The sequence below is a fragment of the Somniosus microcephalus genome, unplaced genomic scaffold, assembly GCF_052327205.1.
Source record: "Somniosus microcephalus isolate GS21.2 unplaced genomic scaffold, FLI_Smic_1.0 scaffold443, whole genome shotgun sequence".
In the NCBI taxonomy this organism is placed as follows: Eukaryota; Metazoa; Chordata; class Chondrichthyes; order Squaliformes; family Somniosidae; genus Somniosus; species Somniosus microcephalus.
Genome location: NW_028225630.1, coordinates 241,276 through 247,294, shown reverse-complemented (window position 1 = coordinate 247,294; position 6,019 = coordinate 241,276).

Sequence of the window (6,019 nt, the reverse complement as noted above, 5' to 3'; positions counted from 1 at the left end):
TTTTGTGGACAGATATTGGTGTCTTTCCATGTCTGTCGAACTTGCCTCTTCTGGCAAGTGCTGTGTGGGAGGAGAAGAAGTTGAAGCTGGGGTCTGTCCTGGTTTTGGCATCTCTACGGATGAAGTTGGCAAACACAGAGAATGGAGGGAAGGTAACGTTGTGCTCTAGCTTGAACCTTGACCCGAATGAAGTCCACTTCTCCTGCAGATTGAATGGAAGCTTCTCAATGATGGGGCTTACCCCTCTGAAAGTGTCTAATTATGATAGGCCAGGTAGGTAGCCATCCTGCTTTGCAGCTTCGAGTTACAACAGCAGATCTCCAAGGTCTGGAAGTTTCTGGGGTTCCTTATTTGTCAACTTCGGAAAGTTCTCCAACCTGGCAAAGAGAGCCCTTTCAATGGCTTCAGGCAAGCCGTAGCTTTCTTCCAGCCTCACCCAAGCCATCATCAACCCAGCTGGCGGATGCCTCACATTGACTGCCATTATCCTGCGCGCCTGTTCGGCGGACTCCGGGCCGAGCCATTTGGTAAGGAGTTCGAGCTCTTCTCCTGCCGACAGGTCTAGGCCCGATATGGTGCCGTGGAAGGAGGACTTCCAGGCCCAATAATTCTCTGGTTTATCATCAAACGTGGTTAACCCTGTCGTCACCAGCTGGCTGCGTGCAAGATATTTGACAAGGTCGTAGGTTGTGGGGCCTATACCGTGGTCGCCTTGAGTAGGGGCTCTGATGGGGGTCTTGAGGAAATGAGAGGGGGTCTGCTGCTGAGTTTCTCTCTTCAGCGCTCCATTCCTCTGCTCATTGTCCTCTGTTTCATGGGGGAGGATCCTGTGACTTGGGGCACGCAGTCCAATTTGAACTTGGTTGGTGACATGGGGCATGTTATATGGTGTGGTTGAGTCTGTAGAGATGTGTGGGTCTTCATCTCTCTCTCTCATAAACTGTGTGTCAGCTTGGTCGCTCACATAGTCTGTGGTGCGCTGTAGTTGACTCTGACGCGGAATGGGAATTGGAACTTTGTTTGCTGACTCAGGATCAGCTTCCATTAAAACCGCCTCCAATATTTGTGCCTCAGCTAATGCAGCATCTTTCTCTTTTTCTTCCTGCAGGGCGTCTAATGTGGCTTGGAGACGGGCCCGTTCAACTTTTATTTCCATTTCTTTCTTGGCATAAGCTGCTCTGGCTTGGGCTGCTTCTGCTTTGGCCCATGCTCTGGCGATGGCCATACTAGCCCTAGAACCAGCTGATGACCGTGAACCGGCTGATGACCTAGAACCGGCTGATGATTTGTAGTAACAAGAGCTTATAGACAGATTGTCACATTCTCCAGTTTCATCTAACTGTTTGAAGTCTTCTACTTGCTGAGTAGCATTTTCGGTATTACCTTCTGCCATGATGATGTGAGGTAAGTGTGGTGTACAAGGTGAAGACTTAAGCTGGCTATGTCGTGATGGCTTACTCTGCGCCTAGATGACTGCCACTTAACTCTTGAGTCCTTGCTGCTCCACGTGGAGGGTCTCCTCTCTTCACAGCTAGCCGTATTGCTGCCTTTTCACTGTACTGGTCTCACTAGATGTAACTCCTATCCAGCTATCCAGTCAGCTAAATACTCATTCAAATAGCTCCTCGAGAAGCCGGATGCTGTTTTGAAGCTTTACTTGAATAAAAGTGTGAAACTGTAAACAAAGACAAAGTATGTTTTGAACACAGAGGTAAGTACTATACATTAGATGTTACATAAGATGCAAAAACATGTTTATGTAAACAGAATAGACTGCTTAACACAGATCCTAGTGCGAGCAAGCACTGAGTGTGAGTCATCAAAGAGTGCTGTGAGTTTGGGGAAGTGTGAGTTAGGGTAAGTGGGGTGTTAGGTGCTCTTTTCAAACTTTAACTCTGTGGGTTGCAGTTAATAAGGCCTTTCTGGTGCAGAATGACTGTTGGTAAACCATTTAACTGGTGTAACTAGAGGGATTGATTTAATTTAAATCCAATTAATTAAAGGGGGTACTAGCATCTAAAATCGGGCAGAGGGTGTCCATAACTAACGATAAAAAATTTAAATAATTACATAGAATGGAGCAGGTGATGTGTTACTGTTGCGAGATGTGGGAGCCGGTGAACCCCATTGAGGCTCACGGTGATTACGTCTGTGACAAGTGTCTGCTGCTACAGGAACTCCAGCTCCGTGTTGATGAGCTGGAGTCTGAGCTTGTAATAAGGGAACATCTATAATTATGGGGGATTTTAACTATCATATTAATTGGACAAATCAAATTGGGCAGGGCTGCCTTGAGGATGAGTTCATTGAGTGTATTAAGGATGGGTTTCTTGAGCAGTATGTAACTGAACCGACCAGGGGGCAAGCAACCTTAGATCTCGTCCTGTGTAACGAGACAGGATTAATTAAAAATGTCCTAGTAAAGGATCCCCTTGGAATGAGTGACCATAACATGGTTGAATTCCATATTCAATTAGAGGGTGAGAAGGTTGGATCTCAAACAAGCGTGCTAAGCTTGAATAAAGGAGACTATGAAGGTATGAGAGCGGAATTGAATAGAGTGGATTGGGAAAATAGATTAAAGGGTAAGACGATACATGATCAGTGGTGTACATTTAAGGAGTTATTTTAGAACTTGCAAAAAAAAAATATTCCACTGAGAAGAAAAGGGTGTAAAAGAAAAGACAGCCATGCGTGGCTAAGTAAAGAAATTAAGGATAGTATTCGACTAAAAACAAGGGCATATAAGGTAGCCAAATCTAGTGGGAGGATAGAGGATTGGGAAAACTTTAAAAGACAGCAAAAAATAACAAAAAGATTGATTAAGAAAGGGAAGATAGATTATGAAAGTAAATTAGCAAAAAATATAAAAACAGATAGTAAGAGTTTTTATAGTTATATAAAAGGAAAAAGGGTGGCTAAAGTTAATGTTGGTCCCTTAGAGGATGAGACCGGGAAATTAATGGTGGGAAATATGGAGATGGCAAAAACACTGAATGAATATTTTGTATCAGTCTTTACAGTAGAGGACACTAAGAATATCCCAACACTGGACAAACAGGGGGCTTTAGTGGGGGAGGAGCTAAACACGATCAAAATCACTAAGGAAGTGGTACTCGGTAAAATAATGGGACTCAAGGTGGATAAATCACCTGGACCTGATGGCTTACATCCTAGGGTCTTGAGGGAAGTGGCGGTAGGGATTGTGGATGCATTGGTAATAACTTTCCAAAACTCCCTGGACTCAGCAAAGGTCCCGGCAGACTGGAAAACTGCTAATGTAACACCCTTATTTAAAAAGGGCAGTAAACAGAAGGCTGGAAACTATAGACCGGTTAGCCTAACATCTGTGGTAGGTAAAATTTTGGAGTCCATTATTAAGGAGACAGTAACAGGACATTTGGATAATCATAATTTAATAGGACAAAGTCAGCATGGTTTTATGAAGGGGAAGTCATGTTTGACAAAATTGCTGGAGTTCTTTGAGGAAGCAACATATAGGGTGGATAAAGGGGAACCAGTGGACGTAGTGTATTTAGACTTCCAAAAGGCATTTGACAAGGTGCCACACAAAAGATTATTGCTTAAGATAAAAAATCACGGGATTGGGGGTAATATTCCGGCATGGATAGAGGATTGGCTATCTAACAGAAGGCAGAGAGTTGGGATAAATGGTTCATTCTCAGACTGGCAATCAGTAACTAGTGGTGTTCCGCAGGGGTCAGTGCTGGGTCCCCAACTCTTTACAATCTATATTAACGATTTGGAGGAGGGGACCGAGTGTAACATATCAAAGTTTGCAGATGATACTAAGATGGGAGGGAAAGTAATGAGTGAGGAGAACATAAAAAACCTGCAAGGGGACATAGACAGGCTAAGTAAGTGGGCAGAGCTTTGGCAGATGGAATACAATACTGGAAAGTGTGAGGTTATGCACTTTGGCAGGAAAAATCGTAGAGCAAGTTATTATCTTAATGGCAAGAAACTGGAAAGTACTGAAGTACAAAGGGATCTGGGGGTCCTGGTGCACGAAACTCAAAAGGTTAGTATGCAGGTGCAGCAAGTGATTAAGAAGGCCAATGGAATGTTGGCTTTCATTGCTAGGGGGATAGAATATAAAAATAGGGAGGTATTGCTTCAGTTGTACAAGGTATTGGTGAGACCGCACCTGGAATACTGCATACAGTTTTGGTGTCCATACTTAAGAAAAGACATACTTGCTCTCGAGTCAGTACAAAGAAGGTTCACTCGGTTAATCCCAGGGATGAGGGATGGACATATGAGGAGAGGTTGAGTAGATTGGGACTCTACTCATTGGAGTTCAGAAGAATGAGAGGCGATCTTATTGAAACATATAAGATTGTGAAGGGGTTGGATCGGGTGGATGCGGGGAGGATGTTCCCGATGATGGGTGAAACTAGAACTAGGGGGCATAGTCTTAGAATAAGGGGCTGCTCTTTCAAAACTGAGATGAGGAGGAACTACTTCACTCAGAGGGTGGTAGGTCCATGGAATATGCTGCCCCAAAAAGCTGTAGAAGCTACATCATTACATAAATTTAAAACAGAAATAGACAGTTTCCTAGAAGTAAAGGGAATTAAGGGTTACGGGGAGCGGGCAGGAATTTGGACATGAGTCCAGGTTCGGATCGGACATGGCCCTGTGGGTAGCGGAGCGGGCCCAGGGGCCTTGTAGCCTGATCCTGCTGCTATTTCGTGTGTCTAATTCTGTTAGATTCAGGAGATGGTTCTGTGATAGCAGATTGGCAGTTAGGATCAGATCAGCCATGATCTTATTGAATGGCGGAGCAGGCTCGAGGGGCCGATTGGCCTACTCCTGCTCCTATTTCTTATGTTCTTATGTTCTTATAAGTAGGTAACTGTATAAGTAAATAGCAGTGAAGCTAACCCTCAGTAGCGAGCAGCTAATAAACTTCTTATTGACAAAGTATTGTCAAAATACTATACCGACAAGGTTGTTATTATGTTACCAAACAAGGATACTCACAGACATTGCGTCTTGCCTAGTGTATAAAGAAGGATGGAGGAGGATAGAAAACAAGCTGCCACACTTGAACCTTGTTCGCAACTGAGAAAACACTTCCTCGAATACTACTTCCTATGCAGACAGGAAGAAGGTCAAATAACTACAAATATACAATAACTACCACTAGGGGCGCTACCTACATCTAACAAGTCCAGAACAACCATGCAGCCCCTCAAGCCTGTTCCACCATTCAATTAGATCATGGCTGATCTGTATCTTAACTCTATCTCTCTGCCTTGGTTCCATATCCCTTAATGCCCTTAATACCTCCGGAGTACACCTCCGACCCGAAAAATAATATGAACCTACCTGCTGGCTCCGGGGCTTCAGAGTCTTTGGGTCCTGGGCCTGCAGGCGTACACCTGCGTAAAGGCCCATGGATCCCAGGGACGCAGGCGGTTTGTAAGTGTTCGTGGGATCATGTGGGCCAGGTCAACCAATTAGAAAGAGAATTCCTCAGAAGCTTATGCAAAATCCCCAAATAAATAAATAATTAACACAACTGAAATAAAAATAATGTTCCCATGTTTAAAAGTAATTAAAACATCCTTTAATTAAGCATTTAAAATAAAAATGTAATTTTTTGAGGAATAATTTTTAACATTTTTATCCGGACCAAAATGTACATAAACTAATTTTAAATGTTTTTGCATGTTTGATTCATTTTAAAATGTTTAATTTAACATTTATTTTAATCCTTACACCTTCTTTTATCAGGTGTAAGAGTTTCGTGGGCATTTGCTGGGCAGTATTTGGGCAAATAGTCCAACTCTGCTGCAGTGAAAGTGTTTTTGGGGCGCTTGCGAATGATCTGTCAGGGGGAACCTTGACAGATCGCAAGTTCCAGGTTTTCGATGGCCCTGCAAAATCTGGTTCATTGTGCTAGGTTTCCTATGAAGTAAAAGGCTGCATGCTAGACACCAATGCTAGGTCCAAGTCAGCATAACCTCTTGTTGGAAAGTGAATCACCATG